Raw genomic sequence first — 26,302 nt, 5'->3', positions numbered from 1 at the left:
AGGAGCTGAGGAGGGCAGCGACAGAGGGGGCTGCCTCCAGTACCTGCTCCACCTGTGCCCGCACCACGGGAGGCGACAAGCAGCCGACGACCATGGCGGACAAGCGGCGGCGATGTCAAAATGAACCAGTGCTGTTTTTTCCCCTCAGTTTCCTCTGCAACTGGGCAAAACCGAGCGCGATGAACATGATGTGGTTTTTTTGAGGACCATCGACTCCGTATGCGCTTCACCAGAACACGCGATAGCGGCGGACAGCGGTGATGGCGGCCGAAGATCCCGACTGCTGAGCGCCGCCAATCCCTCATGCAAGTGAGCCGGACATCGAGCCACAAAGAATTATGAGCCTGCGGCTGGGGATGGAGTGGAAGAGTTGTTGTCCGTCCGATACACAAAGGATGGCGATTCAGGACCGGACATCCCCCTGACGTAGAGTTCTACATCAGATGATCTGGTTCCGTGCTCACTGCTCAGGGCAGCTGCCCGACGTCCCACTCCACCCTTGCTCCCCTCATCCGCTGGCTTTGCCCACCGGCAATCCGCTAGCCACTGGCGTCTGCTCTGTGTCATGCTCGTAGCTTGTGATCACTCATCCTCGCTAGGCTGCTTGCGTACGTCCATAGCAACAACCCAATCAAGCAGAAGGCGGGGAAAATAGGTAGAGCAGTAACAAGAAAATGAGTTGGACGGGGAAATCTGAAGATTGAAAAAGTAGATAAAACGTTGGCAGAAACCTGCTTTTTGTATGCAATATTAGCTTAGGCTGATGTGGATATTTTTGCAGCCACTAGCTAGCTGCACTATTGACCATGCTCTTAACTCCTTACTCCCTCCGATTTTATTTTAATTGATGTTTTGGACAATAACATAGTCTACAAGATATATCTTTAACCTTATTTTTCTATTATAATATATATATATAATAAATAAATATATGTTTACTTTTATTATAGTGCTTTAAAAGACAAATCTATATATGTTGTTCTAGTTCCTTTAAACTAAATATTTTTAAAGTTATTGATGGTCAAAGTTATAAAAGTTTGACCTGAACTTTGTGCAAAACGTCAATTAATATGGAACCAGAGGGAGTACACTAGTAAGGGTATTTTTATAATCTAACGTAAAATCACTTATATTCAGGACGGAGAGATAGATTTATATTTAGGATGGAGAGATAAAGTAGCATATTTATATTGATTTGCAATTAAAAGTATTATTATAAAAATAAATAGTTTACCAAACATTTAATGCCAACTCTTCTCTCGATTTAAGAAAATGGTGAGTGCAGTTTGTATACATGTATTCTTTTATACATCAAAAGTATATGTGTATACATAAAATTTGTACATATGTTTGTATGTATATACTTTATATAAAGTTATACATATGCGTCACTACTGGAGAAACCATCTTCGTCCGGTCGGCTAAAACCATAATAGTCCTTGTTTGAATAGAAACCGAGACTAAAAATGATTTTTTTTCCCGGTTTATAAGAGCAACGGAGACTATGTGATCTACCAACCGGTACTAAAGATCGATCTTTAGTCCTGAATTCATAGTCTCGATTTGTTACCTAGGACTGTATATAGGGGGTTGCAAACCGGGACTATAAACGGCTTGTGCAGCAGTGTGTATAAAGTACTTCCTCCGTTTCACAATGTAAGTCACTCTAACATTTCTCATATTTATATTGATGTTAATGAATCTAAAATATATATCTATCTAAATTCATTAAATGAATATGAATGTGAGAAATGCTAGAATGACTTACATTATGAAACGGATGAAGTATATACGTACGCAACGCATATATGAGCAGGGAACAGAGAGGGCGCATCGTGCGTGGGGATCGAGCGGCGTGCACCCAAGGCGCCAATTAGCGCCCCCCATTGTTGCACCTGTTCCGCTCTCCCTGACCGAGGAGTCCAAAGGGGAAGGTCAGAAGGTGCTGCGGAATTATCTGGAACCCTCTGGTCGGTGGTTTGATTGGCACTTTTATTTTCTTTTTACAAGCTCACTCTTTTTCATCAGACGATTAAGTTTCATTCAACCTTTTATCCAGCGATGTATCCAACATTTTAAATATGAACGGTCCAATTTATGGTACCATAAATATACAAAGATAATATATACTAGAAATAAATAATTGATCAAAAGTGTATCACGGTATATTAGTAAGCAACTTGCTATCTGTCACTTGTCTCAAAAAATGTATATCCTGTATTTAAATGTTTTTTCTTTTCCTTTTACATATATGCACGTATTTTTGGATGTCCCGGGACCACCCAACAGAAACGCCTATACTATTATCAGCTTCTGAATCCTACGGCAATTATCGTATGATGTTAGTTATGTTGGTCGCATATTGAAATTCACTTTTCACTAATGTAGATATATCAGTACATGCTTTATGTCCTTATTACTCCCTCTACCAAAAATAGTTCCTCTATCCCAAGATTATCGATTCCTCACATACGAAGAACAGTATAATAATTGGGAGAGAACCAAAGTGTTTCTACTTAATATGAAAATAGTATTTGGTTGGTAGTTAACTAAGATGTATTAAACGATAAAACATATCGATTTATGAAACAGTGGTAATTAGTAAGATGCTAGAAATCAACTTATATTTGGACAAATTTTGCACTTTAGAAATTAGCTTATTTTTGGATGGAGAGAGTACATTCACTACAACAGAAAAGCACTTCGGTGCCGGTTGAAAACTCCCTTAGATGCTTGTTTTCCCAACTGTCACCCCACAGGTGGCACTGATGACTCCAGTCATTGGTGCTGGTTGTAGAACCGACACCTATTACACATATAGGTGCCGGATGAGAACCCTGCAGCCGGTACCTAAGAAGTTCAACGAGCTAAAAAAAATATGGCTCGATTCATCGAGCAGCTTCCCATCACCCAAATCCAAGAACACATTCATCATCATCCCATGTACCAAGAATCAAGAACAAATTTCTCACAATCCCATCACCATCCATCCCAAATCCAAGAACACATTCATCATCATCCATGTACCAAGAATCAGGAACAATTTTCTCACAATATCATCACCATGCATCCAACAAGAGACCGAAATTACAAAATCAAAAATCAACCAGGAAGAGAACGAGTACACCGTGGTGAATCCTCCCGCAAATGCTCTGACCGTCATCAAGCTGCCCGCCGCAGAGGATAGGCCACTCACCTCACCATCATCGTCAAGCACGCTAGCCGGACCTGGCCGTCTGCCACCCACTGCGCCCCTCTATGGTGAGCCTGCCCTTCGCATCGTTGGGTGAGTTCAACCATCACATCACCAGGAGAGGCCGTCCACTGCACCGTCCGTCACGCCGTCGTGGAGGGCTCACGCCAAGCCCACACCGTGGGGAGGCCACCTGAAGCTCCATCACCGTGGGAGGCTGCCTGCCATGCCACTGTGAAGAGGAGTACGTGGCGCCGCGATCCGGCCGGTCTCCCCCGGTGGGAAGGATGCCGCCGCCGGCGCTTGCGGGTGTGGAGCTAGTGTGCTCGATGATAAGGACAGGACGACGTCCTCGCGGTCCTCGCAAGGGGATAAGGACAGGTGCGAGTGGATAAGACGCGGTCGGCTTGGCCCGATTATTTCAGGTGCCGGTTTTCTTCAAAAACCGGCATCTTTCTCTGACACCAGTAATAGGTGTCGGTTCTTTTTAAAAACCGGCACCTATTTGAGGATAAAGGTGCCGATTCATTGGATTTTACGGCATGGACGGACGCATGGGTGGGCACATGGGTGGGAAAGGCACTATAGTTGCTGGTTTTACCTACTCCGGCACTTATAGTGTTGGCATCTATTTGATGTTCTATAGTAGTGATTTTACACTATCATAGTGCCGGAGTAGGTAAGTCCCTTCAATAAGGCACTATAGTTGCCGGTTTTACCTACTCCGGCACTTATTTAGTTTTTCTTCAGCTGGATTCACTGACATATGCACATGGTTTCTTGTCACGTCACAAAGTATAATTCACGTGGTGGAATTCCTATTCCTAGTTCTGTTTAGTTCCTTAATTGCCATAGTTACATATAGCTTAATAGGCATATAGCAGATCAAAGGCGATAGTGAGAGGGGGATTGCTTTTATTTTGTAGATTGGTACATAAAACTATTACATTATTATATAGGTGATATCTTTAGTACTGTTTATATAGTATTGATAACCGTTTCTTCCACCATTGCACATTTCCCTATTTACAAGTTAGGTTCCGTCTCCTGTAGCTAATCATCACTGTCCCCTTTGGCTCTGGCGTCACCATTCTCCAGCTTGTCTCAGGGAAAGGAGATACCATCTTGAGCTCAAAGTTCCTCAGCAAATGGCTCCATATCACCTTTATCTGTGTGTACGCGAAGGACTCACCTGCGCATGAATGCCTCCCGGCGCCAAAGGCCAGGAAGGAGAAGGGGCCAGCGGCCTTGTCTTCCCCCCTACCGCGTGCAAACCGTGAAGGGTCAAACACATGAGGGTCCTTGTAGACATTGGGCATGTGGTGGTTCACCAAGATCGTGCTCATCACCGTGTGCCCTCCTGGGATCGTGTACTCTTTACCTTCCTTTGTCTGCACGGTGAAGTGCTTGCGGGCTTGACGGAACATTGCCACTGCCGGTGGGTGCAGTCGGAGCGCCTCCTTGATGCAGCGGTGCAGAGTGGTCATCTCCTGCACGGTATCATAGTTGACGCGATCATGGTCGTCGTCGGTTCTAGCGTGCGACGCCATCAGCCGGTCCTGCTCGGCGATGATGGACCAAGGTGGTTTGGGTGGGAGAGCAGGTTGATGCCGGTCCAGGTGCTCACGCTGGAGCTCGAGTGTTTCCCCGCGAACACAAGCGCCACGAGTAGACCGATGACCTCCACATCCGTCAAGGCACGCTCGTCCTTGTACCTGCCGTCGATGAGGCGTTGCAGCACGTCGTCGCCGTTGTCGGCAGTGCCAGAGTTCCTGCGTGACCTGATCACCTCGGTGAATATCTCCCCGAGCCTTTGGCGCGCCCTGTCACGACGGCGGTGTGCCGGGGTTAGGAGGTAGGGGAGCATGGTGCTGATGAGGTGCAAGCCGTTGTCAAGATCACGGAAGAGCTCGTATACTTCGTCCACCATGCTCTCCCGCACCTCCCTTCCCAGCAGGCACCGACTCGCGATCAACATCAGTACCCGCTCCAACTCTTTCTTCAGATCAACCGTCCCTTGCTCTCCCCATCTCGAGAAGTAGTTCTACATTAGAAAACAGTCATCGAAAGATTAAAGAGAAGGAAATAATATAACATTTATACTAATAAAAAAAAGGAGTTGGATTCTTTGCTACTTTCTTTGGTTCTATAATCCTTAATGTTTTGGACGTTGACACGGTGTTCAAAATATATCTTTGACTATATGTTTCTAGTATAATTTATGCAATAAATCAATATTTTTTTTACTTTTAGTATAGTAATAAATCTATATATGTTGTTCTAGTGTCTTTAAACTAATTAGTTTAAAAGTTATTGATAGTCAACGTTATAAAAGTTTGACTTGAACCTTTCTCAAAACATCAAGAATTATGAAAGATGGTAAATCATTGTTGGATTTGCAACAGTAGAAAAGGAGGAAGATGGCAAATCATTGATGCTCCTGCTGCCCAAAGATATATCAAAATGCTGCTTAGTAAATGTTTTATCTCAAGCTGATTTTCCTTTGGAAGTGAGTTTCTTATGCCCCCTCCATTTACTTCGAATCATATCGCGCACACCTTCCTGATATTAGCCTATTTGTTATGCTCTTACTTCAATTTTCACTTTGTTTTGTAGCTGACATATGATTATTGGACTGGACACAGTTCATGCGTGCTCCCACCTTAAGTTTCAGGTTATTTCAAAGGTAGTTTTTTTTCTTTCACATATACATGTTCAGGGTGCTTTACTTACAACATGTTAATGCGACTCCTGTACTACCTTTTCACTTTACTTCACTTCTAAATAATAAAAAATGTTGAGCTTGAAGCATTTTTAAATAGCTAAAGTGGGAGCTATATATATATATATATAGGATTACTTTTGTTCCATGGTCTTGGAGCAAGAAAAACAAGGTCTTGTTGTCAATTTAGGTAGTGCAGGTTTCCTTCTCCTTTACTAATATTGCTTGATGCATATTATTTCCTATGATTGTAATAATCTACATAATCCATTATTGCATATGTTTTATTCATAGGGATTTATTTTGCATGTCTGTATCATATTGTATTTACTTATACAATGTCCCGCAACATAGATACCATGCTATTTGATGTATTCAAACTATGGACAATAAGAAGCAACGATATCGTGCTATTTAATTTATTCAAAGCTGAATTTGTTAGAATGGCGTATACAACCACACAAAAAAAATTGAAGTATATATAATCTATGTGTTTCTCCCATTTCAAGGTCCTACAAATGCTAAGATATGCTTCATTTATTTGGGTGTGGTTCGTATAATGGCAATATGCATGAGAGTAGATGCAAGTTTATCTTGATGAAGTGCTAAGAGAATAACATGTACCCATAACATTGGTTATTTTTATTTTTACAGTTACTTTGGAATATGCGTTTTATAAATTTTGGTTAAACAGATTGTTTTTGGTAGATAATAATTTTCAAATTTTCAATGCACTCCTATATGATTACTAGTAATAAAAAATATGCCCATTTTACGTTGGTAATAGTACCTCCACCACATAATATAAGATGCGGTCAAACTCAATATGGTCTCAAAAACTAATCATTGGCTTTTAATTTCTCATATGGACTGTAAGGTAAGGTTTGTACTAACAAAATTATAACCATATGAAAATAAATTTGAATGTCAATCCAATTAATAACATAATTATCAGAAAAAAAATTCAATTCATATTAAAATGTTTTCAAGGTTAAATTTTAAAATGCGTAAGCGCGTATGGTATGAAGCGGAGAACATGTTTCTTTTTTTTTTTTTTTGCGCTCTGAACTCTCATATATCCTGTAAAGGAAAAATGAACCGTTCTAAAACAAATGGCCTCATTTTTTCGCTTATACTTATACTTATCAGCCAAAATTTCAATTTTCAACCTTAAATTTGAATATGATTTTGGGGGTTTTTTCATCGAAGTTTATTTTTCAGCCTTTGCTTTTAGATAACTAAGAACAGAACGTATATATAAAAGTTTTATGAACAAATTACTTTTTTATTTTATTTTGTAAATATGCTGTTGGGCTTATTCCACCAATATACCAAACGATGGGGCTGAAAGTCTCTGTTAGACTTACAAAACAAAGTTGAGGTACATGACAATTGACTTAATTTGGAGTCACACGATGGCTAATTAGTTGAATGTAAAAAGTAAGTAAACAACCGCAAGGGATCGGATATGCAGAGATGAATATACCTGGACCTCCTCAGCCATGGCGCCTACCCTGGCCTCGATGCTCCGTGGCTTGAGGACGTCCCAGAAGAGGCGCATCTGCTCAGCACGAGTGTCCGGGTCGATGGCGTAGCCAACCTCGGGCCCAAACAAAGGCACGGTGAACCTGTAGATGCTACCCTGCCCCATCTCCGACTCCGGCGCCAGGTAGAAGTGGCTCGACACCTCCGGCCCGATCAGGAAGGTCACCTTGAAGAGGCCAAACGGGGCGATCGCCGTGAACACGCTCCCCAGCTTCGCCTGCTTCTCGCGGATCGCCTCCAGCGGCCCGTCCCTCGCCATGGCGCGCGCGAACCGTACGAGACCGGCTCCCCGCACAACCGGCGGCGCCGCCGCGGCCGGGCTGCTGATCTTTCTCTTCTGCAACGCGGTCAGTATGACCGCGGTGGTCAGCAGGAGAGCTACGGTGGCGGCGACCCACGACATGGCGCCTCTGGCGATTGTGCTACTTGTTACATGATCCATGCTTGTTGCCAGTCCACTTGAGTGACCAGAGTTTAATTAGCCGTGTGCACAAACGAGGAGATGAATTAATTTGTGATGTAATTTAAAGGGGGAGGGTGTGCTTTGTGTTGCATAGGATGGATAAAGGATACACATTAATACACACATATATATGTGTGTTGTATATATATGTGTGTGTGTGTGAGAGAGAGAGAGAGTAACGAAATGAGCTTACCTTGAACAGGAAGGCTTTCGATCATGACCAGAGGAAGTGCGAACTCACTTAAAAATGTGATAGGAGAGATACATTTATATAGAGAATGAGATTTTGGAAGAGGCCAACAGGCTAGAAAAGTAGCAGGAGTATGTATGCACGTGTACTCAGATGCATTAATTGGAGTTTAATACTATACGATCAATCTCAAATGATAATAATAATAATCTTAGAAAAATCTGTAACTTCGACCTGGCAACAATTAAAACTCGCATATCTTCCGTCATTGTCGTGTGCCATGTTCAGATAGATGAGTTTAACTAATAAGATTTTTAGGATTAATCAGTCGAGACCCCTGCCACCTCTACACACATGGCCTTAAACACTAGCTTCATAGGAGTAGTTTTTACCATAGCTTCGTATTTTTTCTTAAAAAAAATAATCAGATCATTTTTACACTAGCCTGTATATTATAATTACACAAAAGATTCCACTAAAAATTATACTGTAATTACATTGTAGGTTCCAATATTTGTATTGTAACTTATATAACACAGAATGATATATAAGATAATTTGGATTAAAAGTAATTTTTTACTTACTGAAAAGAGTAGATAGGTAAGATATAACTATACTTATATATACGAGAGAGAGAGAGAGAGCAATCACACACACAGATATATTATGTTCATTGCTTCGCCCCACCAACTCCAGTTAGTTAGTGTCAATAGCTAAAAATAATGATGATGTGAGTGATTTCTTTGGTCTCTTCTTCTTAACATGGCAGCGGGAGCTTCTTGCAAAGAGAGACATGATACGAGAAAGTCAAGAAGAGAAACTAAAGAAAGCAATAGGCAGTGGGCAGAAAGATTTGTACTGGAACAGGACTAAACCAAGAGCAAACACTTCAAAGACCTGGAGACACTCGGTGGTGTTCCCATTATAAGACTCTTAAGAGTCTAAATAGGTTGTTTTCAATCTCATTTGTTATGGATGTGCTGAAATATGTGGAGAAGGAGGGCCCGAATATTGGCAAAAGACGTCAAGCCCGTGGGCTCATGGATTATCTTCAAGATTTTGATTTTGTGTTTCATTTGCACTTGATGTTGATGATCCTGGGGTATGCAAATGCTCTGTCACTTTGTTTACAAAGGAAAGATGGAGGTATATTGGAGGCCATGCTAGAGGTGAAATCAACTAAGGAAAAATTTCAGGCGATTAGAGATGATGGCTGGGAATCTTTATTGGAGAAAATGTATTCATTTTATGATGAGCATGGAATTCTTAGGCTAGATAGGAAGAGGAGTATATTGACCGTCATAAACCGAGGAAAAAGATAAATCACACTAATTACCAACAGTATAGATGGGACTGTTTGAACCCTGTTGTGGACTTGCTACTTATTGAGTTTAATGATCGCTTTACTGAAACAAATTCTAATTTGCTTACTTATATGGCTGCTTTCAATCCTAAGGATTCTTTTGCTGATTTCAAAATGAATAGCCTCATGCATGGAACTTGCAAAGCTTTATCCTGATGATTTTAGTTCAGTTCAATTGAAGGATCTTGCCCATGAACTTCAGTTATACATTGACAATGTACAATCCGATGAAAGATTTTCGAACTTGAAGACCATTACTGAACTTGCAAAATTGATTTTTTTTAGAAGTGTATTTTTTACCCTGCCTCTATATCCAACCAGATATATGCAGCCTTTTCAAATTAGGAACTTAACCTATCAAACATGGAATTTAGTCCTCAAATAACCCAATCTAAATTTCGCTCCTATGAAGATTTATACTCAGGACCTCGGGGGGCTACTCAGGTCACTGCAATCACTAGGCTACATGCCCTTTCACTTGCAAAATTGATGGTGGACAGAAAGAAACATCTTGCTTTTCCTTTGGTATATCATCTTTTGAAGCTTGTACTTGTTTTGCCTGTTGCCACCGCATCAGTTGAGAGATGCTTTTTAGCATTGAAAATTGTGAAGACGATACTACGTAATTGTATTGGCAATGAGATCATGAATGAATGCATCATTTGCTTTGTTGACCCAGACTTTCTAGCCACAATCCCAAATTATATTGTCATGCACCCTTCAGAATATGGAAGATCATAAACGTAAAATGCTTCTATGAGAGGTAACAAACAGTGCCAAAATTATTTTTACTTCTTCTTAGTACTAATATTAAATATAGTTTAATTATCATGACATATTGTATTTATCTTGTTGAATAGTCCCACATTGGTTGTGGAAGGGCAAAGGACCTAAAATATAAGTGGGGGAGCCCCTTACCTCAATGGCTAGCTTTTGGGGTGGGAAAGACCATTTACGATCCTACAATTGATATCAGAGCCAGGCTAGGTTAACATCTCTGGTCCGATGGACACGTGTGAAGGCCTGATGGACCGTGGGTGCCTGCGGGGCCCGTATACCTGATGGACCGTGGGCCGGTGGGGGCCCGGATACGGTGAAGGGGCGGTGAAGGACTGAGGGACATCAATGTGTGAAGGGGGAGATTGTTGAATAGTCCCACATTGGTTGTGGAAGGGCAAAGGACCTAAGATATAAGTGGGGGAGCCCATCACCTTAATGGCTAGCTTTTGGGGTGGGAAAGGTTACTCCATGTCTCCATGTTGAAGGATTGAAGCCATGTTCGAGTTTTTGTGTCAACTTTACAGCTTTTGAATCACAGTACTTTGATTATCCCTATTATGCTTAATTAATGATTGGATGTTTGGATTAACAAGCGAGTTATTGGTTCGCCTTCTTAACTTTGTTGATTATCCTTTCTTTATACGCTTTTCATATATATTAGTAGTTTAGTACAAGTCACTTCTTGGTAAGAGCTGGCTTTGCTGTGACACCATCAATCAAAAATCCTAGCTCCGCCCCGACCAAGAAGGTCACCTTGAACAGCCCCAACGGGGCGCTCGCCATGAACACGCTCCCCAGCTTCGCCAGCTGCTCGCGGATCACCTCTAGTGGCCCGTCCCTTGCCATGGCGCGCAAGAACCGTACAAGAGCGGTTCCCTGCACAATCGGCGGCGGCGCCACCGCGGCTGGGCAGGCTTCGCCACGCTTTCTCTTCTGCAGCGCTGTCCATATGACGACGGTGGTCAGCAGGAGAGCTACGGTGGTGAGCCACATGGTGTCACTGATGGTTGCTACTTGTTAGATGATCCATGCTTGCCAATCGACTTGAGTGACGAGAGTTAATTAGCTGTGTGGACACATGACAGGAGATAAATCAGGTACAGGTTGAGGTAATTTTAGGGGACATTTTCTAATCAGATAAGTAATCGGATTGTAGATAGATAAGTAATTACGGAGAAAATTTTACAACAAGAAAAACAAAAAGACTTGCATGATATAGTCAAAGAGATACTTAATTAGCTTGCATACTTGTAGTTAATTAGGGGTGCTTCTCTATTTAGATTGAATAGTACGTATGCACTATTTAGATCGGCGTTGCTAAAATTATGTCAACATATTTCTGGGCCAAATACAGTCAGTTTGTCTGCCATCTGATTTTCTTCACGATTCGTGCAAAGTGCATCTGATAATGATCGAATAACTTGCTCCTAAGTTGGCGACTCTTATTTTGCTTTGCATGACACGTGCTGGTCATCAACGAATGTAATTACTCTATTTGCACAGTAATTACACATGTGTAATTTAGGGACTTACATATGTAATTTTGGAATTTACATTGTAAATACACTAAAATTACATATATAATTTAGATACTTAGATATGTAATTTTGAAACTTACATTGTAAATACACTAAAATTACATACGTAATTTAGGAACTTGCAATGTAAATACAACGACTATTTTTTGGTGAAAAATATGGCGCCATAAATATAGCTACTCCTATTTAGATTTTGTCAATTAAAACTGTGTATGTCAATATGCATGTATTTCGCTTCCAAGCTTAGATGTGGATAATGTGTATGATCAACTTCATTTTCACTCTCGACCTGCGTTAATGCTCAGTGAACGTGAATATGACTCCGAATTTCTTTTCAAAAAGTATGACTCTGAATTTTGTGAACGTGTGCAATGCTGATAAGCATAGGAGCTGGATTTTTTCCATAATCCAACAACCCAGGTGGTTTTCACGACATAAGTCATAACCACCTGCCAAAATGGTTTTCATGGGCGGTTTCCTCTACAAATCCGCCTATAAAACATATTTGGCATGCATAAACTTAAAATATCCGTCTATGTAAATGTATTTTTACGGATAATATTATCGTGCGACTGTACAATTATTTCTACAAGCCTTCAGCTAGAGCCGAGGTGGGTCAAGAAACGCCTGTTAAAATGGTATATTAGCCACCTGAGAAAATATTGTCTGGCAATGTGGGGTGAAATAACATTTTCTTTAATTTTCAAATGATTATTCAAACATTTGTATATGGGTTTAGTACAAAGGATCAGAGTTTGATGTACACGGATCAAACAAGCATGCTATACATTGGCAAGGAATGTTTTGCAAAAGTTGTTGCGGAGCAGAAAGAGTTAAAAGCAGTTCCGTAACACAATACCAATCCGTGGTTACTTAATTTTAAGGGATTTCATGTGTTGAACCGGTAGTGATACTAACAACCAACAGTGATACAGTAGAGTATCATTCTTGGCAGCACCAGTGATAGCTCTAAATGTGATAGTGATGCTGGAAATGAACCAACTGGAATGCTTACTTCTGTAGTGGTGAGACATCCAACAGATGATGAGTACAACAAGGCCATTGCTTTATCATAATATAGTAATTTCAATTTGATTTCATTATTCCTGGACAGATTCAGAAAATTATGGAATTTTAGAATTAAAATGAACTAGCTAAATGCCCGTGCTTTGCTTCGGATAAAAGTTACCCTGTTTTCGCTATAGGGAATATTCATATTAATCTAATTTTCATGTGGCTATCCATTTAGATTTGACATTTTTTTAGTATTAAGAAGTTCAAGAGTAACTTGTAAAATTTATGAAAGGAGTAGGTGGGGTGGCAGATTCCTGCCACCATCATCACCTTCTTTTTAAGGACTATAGATTATGAATGATTGAAAAATTAAACTGGGATATAAAAATTACTTGACTTTTCCAATTAACTAGCTAGCACAACTATTTCCTATAAAAAGTTCATTTTATAAGTCTGAATTGGTACCACTACTATACGTTGGGCGATCTAACAAAATTGCAATGACATGTTTTTGAACGAAAATGATTCAAAGTTGTATGCAGATCATCTAGAGGGAAACATATGGGATTCATACTGGTCGTTGCTACAAAATGAGGACGATGAAGAAAAATTCTTAGCTCATGCAATTACCAATTAGCTTGGTTAGCGATGTCGATCACCCTGGTTGTGACAGATCAAAGTAGATAGGGTTTTCTTTTCATTGATATCGTCACGATAAAGGTAATTGTGGATTGGATACGGAGAATCAAGCCTGAATAGTAGACAATGAATTAATTATTTCTGCTTTTGATATCCTCACAGTACTATGAGAAGAAAGAAATACACTTGTACATTGCATTAATTGTATAGTCTGGAACATAACACCCTTATTGCAGTTGCTATCTTTAGTACTGTGTATAAATGATTGAGAGTACACTGTGTAGATGGCTGGCCTTTAATTTGCTTCTACTATTGGCTCTGTTACGGTTCATTTCTATAAAATAAAAATGATAGATTAAGTAGCAATCAAAATGGCAGTTGTACTGTTGTGATGACGATCATGGAAATATTTTCTACACATGAATGGAGATTTTGTATTATGATTTTGTGCTAGTTGCATTGATATCTCATAGATTTGTATTACAATGTTTATTATTTCATTCTATTTTTGCTCATCATTTCACAAATTAAGTTACAATTTTGTAATAATTTGAACAACTCAATAGCTTCTAAAGTGCGATAGCCGTCTTTACTATCCACTCCATGTGTGCCACAGTACTGCATGTAGTTACATGTTCTTCTAGTGCAAGCATCATATGCCAGAAAATGATGCAGTTGGTATAATAGAAGGTGACCAACATCAGATTTGTAAAACAATATTTACCAAATTACGCCCAACATCAAAGCACTAGTTCTATACATAAGTAAATTCATTTGAGAAAAAGATGATGGACAATCTCTTATTGTTAAACAAACAACACAGTTTGCTGCTTTTCTATTTCCGTTTTGCAAGGTTATCTTTTGTTGGTAGAGAAAAGTTAATTTTACTCTCCGAACTAATTCAATAGATCACTTAACCCCTGGATTATTTTTTAACTCATTTTACCCCTTAAACTCCTTATTTTTTAACTCATTTTGAGAAAAAGAGAAATAGTGTTTAGGCCGGGAGTGAACTGAATCATTTTCAATAGCTCAGGATGTAAATTTAGCTAAAAAATTGTTTAGGGGTTTAAGTGATCAGGTGGAATTGTTTCGGGGGATGAGGGCAAGCAAAATGGTGTTTTTTTCTTGTTATAATATGACTCTCTTTTTAAGAAATTACATGAAGACCTCCAAGTGGGGTCTTATATTTCCAAATCCTCTTATTAAGGGAATGACATACTCCATAATTCAAAAGAGAATCATACATGGAGTGAACAAAGAAGATAATATTACCTTGAAAGCCCTATATATCTAAAAGAGTGGTCATTGTCCATTGATATTTGATAGATACACGTTTGATAGGCTAGCCACCAATTCAACCCATAAATCTGTTTTCATATATGCCCATCATTTTCTAATTGAATTGAATTTAATACATAAATGTAATGAAAACAAATATGTATTGTCAAACCGAATTGCAATTCAAACCTGTTTTTTCAACCTGTTGCAATACCAAAGATGCAACCATCTAACTTAACTCCAAATTTATCAATCACCTTTGAAGCTACGAATACTGAAAAAAAAAATCGATCGAATTGGCGTATCAGAGAACATCTCATGTTCTACAGCTTCTGCTCATTGGTTGAGGGTTACGACTAACAGGCGAAGAAGGAAGCAAGCTGGTTCATCAAGCCTACCGTACCATTGCGCCCTAATAACTAACAGTAAGCTATCTTACCAATATACAAGCATTGCTGGCTACGAATTAGATAATTATTTTTGGAGATATATATATATATAACTAGAAATATTTATATTTTGAGACAAAGGGAGTAGCTTCTTTCCTCAGGTCAGTGCTTACAAACTGTATTGTAGGTGCTGATGCTAATCAAGATAGCTAGTTAGGCTGGTGGGGTACCTCTGGTTCAGTTTGGGGCTGCGCCTTTTCAAGCCCCTGGCAAATTACACAAGGGCAGGGTCGGAAGGTCATATCTAGTGATGATAACAAATAGAATGAGATGAATTCAAGCATAAAGGACAGCGCTTTGCGAAGTACTCCCTCCATCCTTAAATATAGGAGATTACGTTATTTTAGGAAGAATTAAGAAAGTGGAAGCGGGTCAAATCATAGTAAAAAATGGTGATTGAGTAAATAAATAAGTAAAAAAAAGTAAAGGTTGGAGAAATAAACTATAGTACATAAGTTGTTATATGGATTTAAACTAGTACATGAGTTGATGGATGAAAGATAAAATATTGTCTAGGGATCCAAAATCCCTTATATATATATATATATATATATATATATATATATTTGGATAAAGAATTATGACAATGTCACTTATATATTTGGACAGAGGGAGTATTTAGTAGTAGTTTGGCTGAGAAAGATTTTATATTGAAATACGTGTTCACTCGTCAGTGGAGACATTAATGTAGATGATCACACATAGCTCCTCATGAGATTAAGCTATACACCTTCAAATCTACCACATGCAGATGTGGTTCTCCTGATTAATGCTCTATTTGGCTGCACTTCCTTAATTGTAGATATTCAGCCTAACACCCTAGCTAGCAATGTCATCCAAGCTCACCCTGTACCTGTATATGTACATGTGTATAAATTAAGTTATCCTTTTTGTGTCATATATCTACTAGTAATATACCCGTGCTAAACGCTACGGTGTAATTCTATTTGTCTTTAATAATTTTTAAAATTTTCATGTTAGCAAAAAATATTACTATATGAACGATACATTTTAGCTTTAATTCAATTTATGTCGTGCATCAAATATATTTAACATAAAGTATAATAATATGATATGCCAATTCATGCACATATATAATGCATATATATGTTCCCCCATGTCATAATGCATATAATAATATGATATTAATAAGCATCTCCTTCTTACATTGAAGCTTAGTAGAAGTTGTACTTCCAGCTCTTGCATCTATGATTATCGAAAAACCAGCAGACAAGGTATATGAATATATGCGATGGGAGTATGTAGAGATCACAAAGAAAGTCCAAAATATATACATGTCACAACACCTGAAGAAATATTAGCTGTCTCGAAATGGGGCGCGTTCTTCAAACGCCGATCCATTTGGATCCATTCCTATCCGATAAAACATCAATCTACCTTAGTCCACAACAAACATATAATGTGATTTACAAACAAATCACATAACATTTCATCTAATCGAAAATTGCTAGTTGGATATCATGTCACATTTATTTCATTTAGGTACTTCAGCAATATTGTATTACCTAACAATAAAAATCATTTGTATAAAACAAATTTAAGAGTACAATATATCTACATAAAAAATAAATTGTGCATCACACTGATTTCGTGTAGGTAGTAACATAAATTTTAGGGCCCCGCAATGTTATATGGTTGGGAGTTAATGAAAAGTGCATATGCAAGGGAGAAATATCTATAAATGGATCAGCACTACAGAGTTGAATGGATCCCGCAATGTTATATGGTTGGGAGTTAATGAAAAGTGCATATGCAAGGGAGAAATATCTATAAATGGATCAGCACTACAGAGTTGAATGGATCAAAGAACCCACGTCATGTATGTACTGCCTAAATGAGCTATCTCATCTATTGAAATACAGAGTTCATTAAGGCATTTCACATATCTCATCTATCGAAATAGAGAGTTCATTAAGGCATTTCACATGGCTGACTATTTAGCCAGACTCTCATCTCTGTCAATTCTCAGAGTACCCGCTATCTTCACGATTGGTTTGATTCCTTATGAGTAAGCTTCCTGTTCACTGAAAGTACCTGAGCTGTAAATAGCAAATGTGAAATTCACTGAAAGCACCTTAATATTATCAACAATATACATGTTGTTACAAGCATTTCTCTTAGCAATTCAGTGTACCAACTGTAGTTCACATCCTTGTTCATTTCGTTATATCAAACAAATTAAGTAGGTGCGATAAGGATGCTGGTAACAAGTAGAAGATTTATTGATGCAACCAAAATTTAACATTGATACAGTCATGGGTAATGTCAGTAAAATTCAAATGGGGAAGCAATCTACAGGAATTACCAATGATTCAGTATACTTAATAAATGTTTGAACTTAAACTGTCTTATCAGCAGTTCAGTGTATGCATGTTTTTCTAGCTGTTCAGTCTATAGGGATACCAGCAGTTCAGCATAAACATGTTTTATTTCCAAATGATTCAACTAAATATTGTGCCTATTTACATTCTGAACTTTAAACTGAGTTATATACAAAATCTAAAATATAAATCATGTGCTGAATCTGAAATAAGTAACACCATCTTATTTTCAGTAAATATCTCCATTATTAGAAGCTTTAATTAGTTGCTATAGGATATGTAGTGGTCATTGATATATTAACAGCTTGTAAATTTGTCTGAATTTATATTGATTGCAAAGCAAGAAATCTGTGAACGAAAAAGGAAGTTAACGCTATTTTATAAATTCAGATAAATGACCGATTTGACATGTTCAGAGTAACAGTTTGCTCTAGTTTGATACACTTCATTGGAAAAAAAAAGATCCAATGATCATGAAGACAATAACCAATTTAAAATCTTACTGCTTGCACATAATTTTACAAGGAAAATAAGAGCAATTCTATATTATCAGGAAATGGATTGAATACCAATGGCATTAATATGACACATAAACTGTTGCAAGCTTCAGTTATGATGTCAGTAATAGAAGGAATGAACCTTCAGGATCAGGGCTTTCAGGATGAGCGAGGAAAAACACCGTCTAGGAAACCTTGTTCAAGCACTCCTTAATCTGCACGATCAACAAGTTGCATTTTTTTCTAAGACTTCAGTCCAATTGAGGATAAATCAAGAAGAGGAAGGAGCTCGCATTGTACCAGGGCAGAGAGGACTGCCGACGCTGATCTTGTAGGACTGACTGTGGCGCTCGGAATCATTTGTAATCCTAAGCAAATTAATAAGCTGCGTGGATGTAGTTCTTGTAATTTATTTGGAGAATCAGTTTAATTTAATCACAGACATATTGTGAAATTACACGTTTTTTGGATGCCCTATAGCAAATTTTGCTATCTAGAATAGAAACTGAATGACTGAGACGTGAATCCTAACAGCCCACACAACTCTCTTGTTACGAAGTATTCGGCACATGACATCAGCACAAAGAGAAATCTGCTTGTATGTCCAAGGTACTGTAGGTTCAAAGAAAGAAATTCTTCACTGGATGGCTACAATTTAACCCTTTGCATGGTGCAGTAGAAATGTTTATAGACCATTTAGCGAAGATTGATCCATGCAGGAGACATTTGCACTATTTGTAAGGGGTAATCATGATGGAAGGAAATTACCTTTACCAAACAGAAATTTAGTAGAATCAGCCAAAAAATCTCCTTGATTGTGCAGTAAACAATAGCAATTGGCATGGTGTCCGGTCAGCTTTGCTTCGACAATCTGAACTTTTTTTTCCTACATATTAAATAATTTGATATCAAAGGTTAAGTCAGTTTGCGAGATATAAGTTTTTTTTTTTTAAAAAAAAAAGAAGTGTATCATCACTTCAGAGACAACTGTGATAGTTAATCTACATACAAAATTAAGTTTCAGGGACACAGAACTGAGTATGAATGCTTAGCACTTCGATTAGACTCCACAACACACTATACACACTTATGTTGACAGAATTGCATCTCCTATAGGATATGCAGAAAAAACAGAGGAATGAATGTATACCACCTGCAGATTGGTGTATTCTCACATGATCCTACAGCTAAATCACAGGAGGCCTCTCATCTGCATGACAGAAGAGATAGATTGCTTTTAGTAAGTAAACTGAATAATAATTTTTTTAACACCACAAATTGCAAAATACAAGATTGGTCCAATCACTTGGATGGTCAACAAATGAGAAAACTGCATGCCAGATGGATACCTTGTTGATCTAACCACAATATAGAGCACTCAAGAAATCTAGAACGCTCAAGACGTGCTCGATGAAATGTGTATGTGCTGCCAACCAGACCTAGCAACTACTACTTACTTCTAGGTCGTCGGCGACGCGGGCGCGGGTGTTCCAGAGGTGGCACGGAGGAGATTGGTGGGGTGGCCCTCGCTGGCGACGCGGATGGGAGAGATCGGCGCGGGCGGAGCAGATTGGTGAGGGAGTACTGACGGTGGCACGGAGGAGATCGGCGAGGTGGCCGTCACTGCCGACGCGGACGGGAGAGATCGGCACGGGCGGAGCAAATCGGTGGAGAGATCGGCTCGGGCGAAGGAGATCGGAGGACGACGACCCTGGCAACTCCGGGCGATGGTGATGTAGCGGCGCGGAGGCGGGGCCCGGCGAAGATCGGGGGCGGCGCGTGGAGAGGGGTGGGGCTGCGCGATGTGTAGATGGGAGGGCGGGGTGATGTGCGGGCGTGACTGCTGGTGGTGGACTGTGGCCCGTGGGCATTACGCGGAAGAGGCCGCGGGAGGGGTGGACATAATCTGGTCCATTCAATTAGATGCGGATGATTTTGGATCGTTGGATTTGATGAATGAAGTATGAAGGATGTACGCCATAGTTGGTGAATTATAGGGTAGATTTGTCAGTATTAGAACATCTCTCTCCAACTTAATTTGGTTTTCTAGCTACTTACGGACTCTCACTCGGTTTATGATTTTCTTGTTATGACTATGTATGTTCAGAGGTAACCATCACCTTTAACTACCACATACAGTTGCGTCCGTTCCGTTCCACTAGAAGGGATACCATCATCTCAATCGGGCGGTAAACCCCATCTCAATTGGGCACGGCGTCCGTCACATATTAGAAGTCACAGATATGAAGAGTTATCTTAATCGGGCAAACGGCCGTCACGGATGAATCTATCTCAATCGGGCCCTAATTAAAGCCTGTCACCGATAGCTTTGACCCAGACGACCAGTCAAACTATAGCCCATCACAGATGACCTATCTCAATCGGGCCACAACTAGCGCCCGTCACGGATGACCCTTATATGTGACGGGCATTAACTATAGCCCATCACAGTGACTTGTCTGTGACGGGCATTAACTATGGCCCGTCACAGATGACCCTCATCTTAATCGGGCCTAAGTTAATGCCTGTCACAGATGAGTATAATAAAAAAATAAATTTTATTTTTTGGCTAGCCTCGGGCCTCTCCTAGGCCAGTCTTTTTTTGTCCTCACTCGTGTGCACCCACCCGAGAAGTTTAAACTTCCCGGTCGGTCACCCATCCTTCACAGATGAGTATAATAAAAAAAATAAATTTTATTTTTTGGCTAGCCTCAGGCCTCTCCTAGGCCAGTCTTTTTTTGTCCTCACTCGTGTGCACCCACCTGAGAAGTTTAAACTTCCCGGTCAGTCACCCATCCTAAAATTGCTCCAAGCCAAGCACGCTTAAGCTTGGCTTCCGAAAAAGTAGTTGTAACTTGTTGGTATAAATATTCTATTAATCTTATTAACCCCTAGGCCAAGATATCAAATTGGCGTTACTAAATTATTTCAAATGGAAAAGTCACCAAAACCAAAGTTGTAGAACTCATCAAGGTGCAAAATTTTTATTTTGGTCATTTCTCCATATGACTCAGTTTAAACAATTTGAAATTTGAAATTCAAAGTTTGAAAAGTTCAAATAGAATTTTAGATCAGTGAATGACTTCAACTGAAAAAGTCATCAACAACAAAGTTGTATAACTCATCAAGATCTATAACTTTTATTTTGGTCATTTTTCTATATAACATTTTTTTAACCGTTTGAATTTAAATTTGAAAATATGACAACTTCAAACAATATTTTCAAATACTAAATGATATCAACTGAAAAAGTCATCAACAACAAAGTTGAATAACTCTTCAAGATCTAAAACTTTTATTTTGGTTATTTCTTCATACGATAAAGTGATAGTAACATTATTTACAAAATTGACATATCTCTTATTTGTTTTTATAAACTTTAACATATATATGTAAAATTTGTGAATAATAGTACTAACATTTCGTCGGATGAAGAAATAACAAAAATAAAAGTTTTAGATCTTGATAAGTTATTCAACTTTGTTGTTGATGACTTTTTCAATTGAAATCATTTAGTATTTGAAAATATTGTTTGAAGTTGTCATATTTTCAAATTCAAAATCAAACTGTTAAAAAAAATGTTATATAGAAAAATGACCAAACTAAAAGTTGTAAATCTTGATAAGTTATACAACTTTGTTGTTGACATTTTTTTCATTTGAAATCATTTACTACTCGTAAAATTATTTTGACTCATAAAATGAATTATTATACTGCACTTAATTATTTTGCTATAGTTCAACTTACAAATATAAACATTTCATATTAAAAATAAAAAAATAGTCATCGGTGACGGGCTTTAGTTAATACCCGATAGAGATTAAGTATATAGCCCGTCACTGATGAGTCATCTGTGACGGGCCTAGTTGTTATCTCAAACGGGCCTCAAGTTGGTGCACGTCACTGATGATGGGCCACAACTTGAGGCCCGTTTGAGATATGGAATATTTTCTCAATCGGGCCTAAAGTTAGTGCCCGTCACAGATGATGGTCATCTGTGACGGGCCGCAATTTTAGTCCCGTTTGAGATATGGAATGTTATCTCAATCGGGTCTAAACTACGGCCCGTTACTGATAGGTGTCATCCGTGACGGGCTTAAGTTTTATGCCCATCTAACATGTCTGTGCGACCATATCTCAATCGGACACTTTTCAGCCCGATTGAGATGATTTCCTTGTGACGGCCCGTTATTTCTAGGCATATTAGAGCCTGTCACAGATAGAATGATATGTACTAGTGTTCGTACGCTCACTGATAGGAATGTGGCGGAATCATCAAATTATAAATTCATCACTCATCACAAATGCATATGATTTTAAATTGTGCCATTTTGTCTCGCAGCCATGCATGACTCTGAAATTTGGTACGCAAATATAATTTTCGGCCGCACGCCCACACGTCTGATGAGCGATCTTATCAATCAATCCGCTTTCATCACTGACTCAGAAACGGTGTCAACTCGGCCCGAAATCCTAGTGTGAACACCCAAAATTAACATCTAAACACGAAATAGAAAAACGTAGTCAAATTTGAAAAGCACAGGATTCCTTCACAGGGTTAATCTAATCGCTGCCAGTGTGCTAGTCAGACCGATATGGTGCGGTCAAACTGGTAGCATGTGACCGGTAAGACCGACTGAGTCCGATTACGAGTCGAATTTTATCGGGTCTCAAGTTTTCTTACTTGGGCTGAGGTTTTCCGTGTTCTCTCAAGTAAGACGTGGAGAAGGTCCTGTAGGAGGAAAAACCAACCTCTTTATAAGGGCTATGGCCGGTTCAATTGATCACATAATCTACTCCCAACATAATTAACTAATTGAATCGCTTTTTCAATATCACATCTACTTTTCGCCTAATTCTAGTCTAATTTATATCCATCTTGGTAGGTTCGCACTGAAAGCCGTCTGTCCTCACCGTGAGTGTGAATCCTCTTTATAGGCTTGTGGTGAAAACATTTCGATCCATTCCAACCACGAGATGAGTGTTTATCCCTATTTCATCTAAATCTAGTCGGTCTTGACTTACACGAGATTTGTCTAGATTAAGGTGGCTGGTGACTCCATATCACCGCAAAGCATTAGTGTCATCATGATTGGCCGCGTGACAAAAAAAGTTGCCAACACAATTTTTGCTTACTCCAATAGGTAACGACAACATCGATATCATGGTCAAGCACAATGTGTTATATCCCAGCAACATCATGCCCGTCACCATGGAGGATTTATCCGAGGAGCGGTGTTTCAAGAACTCCAGAAGCAAACAAATGAGTTGGGGGAGGCGGTCCTTGCAAGCTACATAAAGACATGCCAAGAGATTTCACGAAAGACCAGTCCTCTACCTCGAATCATCTCCGATGAGGTAAATACCGATAGCATACCCCTTTATATATATTTAGCAACCTGTAGCGAGTTTCCTAGATCAATCTATAATCACCGCTTTCAATAATAAGCTAGAGGCCGCTATGATTTCTTTTTTTTTATAGGAAGATAGAATCTATTATGAGTTCCAAATTCGATTCTCTCATGAATGATTTGCCGCTATAGAATTCTACCAAGTACTAGTAAAGCCCCTGTACACCAAATATATAGCAAAATCGATGCAGCCCAATTAGAGAGCAAGCCTCCGAACTTGATTTCTTGCCGGAGATCAAACTTAAGTGATGCAACCCTGCTCAAAAGAAAGAACCCATTGAAAGGTTGGCGATGCGCCGAAATATGATTGTATTGATCTATGGATGATGATTTCAAAGGACCTTGGGTGTATATATTTGTACCCTCAGGTTGGTACAAGTCTCTATTGTACACGAGATAGGATATCCTCACAAGAAAAGGAAAATAATTGATCATGCTTACTTAAGAGACATACTAAGAAAATATAAACCTATCCTACCATGGTCTTCACGATTCCACCTTGAATTCAGTCTTATCTATAGAAATTTCCATCTATCAATCGATTCGTTTCCTTAACTAAATCTACTAAAGAATCGTACCATTTTTTTTTTTAACACCAGGCACTGTGGATGGTCCATCTGTGACAGAGCCCTGTGTCCCATCATATATGCACTCACCTGTGATGGGCTATTATACGCCCCATTGAAGATATGGCCTCACGGCCGCACCCATCACCGATGACCCTGCATAATTGACGGGCAGGCAAATTTGCGGTGCAACACATGACATTTGTGAATTGTGATGGGCCACCACAAAACCTTAGTCACCGATGAGGGGTGATCAGTTACGGCTATGAGCTAACCATCCATTAAAGATGACTATAGTCAACATTGACAGGATCCTGTTCACTACCGTCACAGGTAGCTATGACTATATATACCCCAAACCTTGGGTAAAATGATTATCCCAATCCAGTGTACTATGACATTTGGGGTGGGAGGGCTAGGGAGACATAATTTTGCTCTTTACTTGAAGAAAAAAGTATAAAAATAGGCTTTATAGTTAATAATAAATATATATCACAACATAAAATTTTCTAGTATATATCACAAGAGACATTATATTTAATATTGTTCACAATTGACGATGCACCGAAGTTAGATGTATATAAGTGGTCGATTGAACCAAGAGTATAGAACTGTTGTTGCGGATTTCTTAAATATTGTGGAGGAGAAAAATAGAAGGAACAATTAATATATGGGTGTGGATGTTACGGTACCCAGTAGCCCACGGAAGACCTTTGGGCCGTGCGGCATAGAGTGGACCAAGAGCCCTAGGCCCATACAGCTATCTTGTAAGTAAAGAAAGAGAGATTCCTGAGAGAAAATGTAAATCTCTGAGATCATGCATTTCTTTTATAGATAGAATAGGGAGATCTAGTTGCAATCAACATACTTCCCTTATAACTCCACCCCTCATGCTATATAAGAGGGGGTAGGTAGAGGTCCCGAGGCAGCAATTAGCACCGAACTCCATACACATTTCCCACTTTATACCGGACACAGATCCAATCCATATTACCTCACATCGAGGGCCTGAACTAGTATAAATATCTGTGTCACCATCTCTTCTTATATTGCGCACCCTATATATTTTATTGGCGATCTTATAAATCGATAGTTGGCGCGTCAGTTAGGGGTGCGCTAGATCTTTTCCTCAAGGAGGAGATGGATCCAATCTTCGACTTCACAAGTTTGTTGTTCCAATCTATTATCATTAGATTGATTATTTTTTATGATAGATTGAATTGCACGGTTGCTTCTATGTGTTTTCGCATGTACCGACGGCAATTGATCAGGAGCCGCTCACTGGGAAGCCGATGCCCGCCTAGGAGCGAGCCTTGCGGCATCGTCAGTGCACGGCTCGTGCGAGGGCTTCTGGTCGATCGGTCTACCCTATTGTTTCGGTGCACCGATCAATCGAAGGCTTTGGAGCGCCGTCGGCATCTGTTAACTTGCACACGGGCATGCGTGGCCATCAAGCCGATTAATCACCCCATACATCGATATATATATATATATATATGTTTGCTAGCAGATTGATTTAATTTGTTCTTTTGATTGCGTATGTGCCGCTGGAGCTGTATATGCTGCCAACAACAGAGCCACGTGCTTGGACTTGGCCAGGTGCCGCGCGCGTGTACGACGGCCTGCAGCTACACAGTCCACGCATGAGAGCAATCTACATGCATGCATGTGTGCAACATGCCAAGACCACCAGGAGCAGGGAAACACTACATGCATGCTTCAATTTTTGCATCTGCGTATACACACGAGCGCAGCTCATTTGGACTCGGCTACGCCTCTTTTGGTTGTTTTCAACTCATGGAGTACCAAGCAAGCTAAGTCGCTTTTCATATGAATTTTCATTTGAGTAATTTACTTCGCTTTTGACTTCCCGTTTACTTTGTCACCTAACTAAGCAGAAAGTCAGGGGCTACACCTAAGAGTTGTTCATACTTCACGTTCGTTCGTTTCCTCCTCTTAACGGTTGCAAAAGTACCTGAGTAGCACAAACTCTGATCCGTGAAGCTCTGTTTCCTTCTAACGGCTCAAGCGGTCCCAGCCTGGCCCCACGTGGGTGGCCCAGCTTTATTGTCTTGGCCCTACAAGGGTGGCCCAACTTTCTCAGCCCGGCCCTAAAAGGGTGGCTCAATATTCACCGTATGACTAAAACAGAGTGTTTAAACGTAAGGAGTCAACTACTCAGAAAAATTCATCCAGATATGAGGAGGAATGAATGTTTGCATACATTTAAACATACTTATATTCTTCTCGAGTCGGTATTTTTCTATACAATATACTTCTCTTTTTTTTGTATGTTTTAATGCAGAGGC

The 26,302-nt window shown here is 39.6% G+C and overlaps 1 long non-coding RNA gene and 1 pseudogene across 6 annotated transcripts; both read right to left on the bottom strand.

The window, feature by feature from the left end:
* Positions 1–4,102: 4,102 nt before the first annotated feature.
* Positions 4,103–8,147, bottom strand: LOC127780618 (obtusifoliol 14-alpha demethylase-like; annotated as a pseudogene).
* Positions 8,148–15,781: 7,634 nt separating this feature from the next.
* LOC127779966 (uncharacterized) lies at positions 15,782–19,908 on the bottom strand. 6 transcript variants are annotated; one of them, XR_008018755.1, is made up of 7 exons: positions 19,474–19,906; positions 19,170–19,226; positions 18,785–18,902; positions 18,317–18,628; positions 16,485–18,231; positions 16,345–16,383; positions 15,782–16,030 (listed from the first exon to the last, which is right to left on the bottom strand). It is a non-coding gene; the product is annotated as an uncharacterized LOC127779966 (long non-coding RNA). The 6 variants fall into 6 exon arrangements; XR_008018752.1 differs by having other exon boundaries at positions 16,485–17,237; positions 18,089–18,231; positions 18,317–18,902; positions 19,474–19,903; XR_008018756.1 differs by having other exon boundaries at positions 18,317–18,384; positions 19,474–19,903.
* Between the last annotated feature and the right edge of the window lie 6,394 nt (positions 19,909–26,302).

Source organism: Oryza glaberrima, chromosome 7 (assembly GCF_000147395.1).
Source record: "Oryza glaberrima chromosome 7, OglaRS2, whole genome shotgun sequence".
NCBI lineage: Eukaryota > Viridiplantae > Streptophyta > Magnoliopsida > Poales > Poaceae > Oryza > Oryza glaberrima.
Note: the sequence above shows the minus strand (reverse complement) of the source record. Positions and strands in the feature narration are given on the sequence as shown.